The sequence below is a fragment of the Dipodomys ordii genome, unplaced genomic scaffold, assembly GCF_000151885.1.
Source record: "Dipodomys ordii isolate 6190 unplaced genomic scaffold, Dord_2.0 Scaffold383, whole genome shotgun sequence".
NCBI lineage: Eukaryota > Metazoa > Chordata > Mammalia > Rodentia > Heteromyidae > Dipodomys > Dipodomys ordii.
Window position 1 is genome coordinate 154,253 of NW_012267599.1, and position 446 is coordinate 154,698.

The following is a 446-nucleotide window of genomic DNA, read 5'->3' on the forward strand; positions in this document are numbered from 1 at the left end:
ACATATTGATTAATCTCTCACAAAAATTGAAATTAACAAAGAAAATACTATGTGCCACTTGAGCTACGGCATCACTTCTAGGCCCTGAGAGGAAGGAAAGAAGGAAGGAGGGAAATGAGAAAGGGAAAGAGGAAGGGAAGGAATGAGGAAGAAGGAAGAAATAAACTATTCAAAAGAAGAATGTTTAATTTTTTGTGGATGTGAGTATTATTCTTTCAGAAGTGCCGCGCAAAAAATATGGCTTTTACAAAAAACAACTTCTTGAGCTGTTTACAAAATGATAAAGAGGATGCAACATTTTATAAATAGATTTAATAATAATATTAAATAAGGAGCTCCAGTTTGGCTGGAGCCCTATTGGGCACATGGTGGATGGTGGGGTCTGGCATCTTGTTTTCATGCAGGGGGAAGGAAATGCCCCATCCAACACTTACCACCCAACTGAT

General features: G+C 37.9%; 1 pseudogene; it reads left to right on the forward strand.

Moving 5' to 3' along the window:
• LOC106001734 overlaps window positions 1-446 on the forward strand; it is a 40,166-nt pseudogene that overhangs the window by 38,636 nt on the left and 1,084 nt on the right.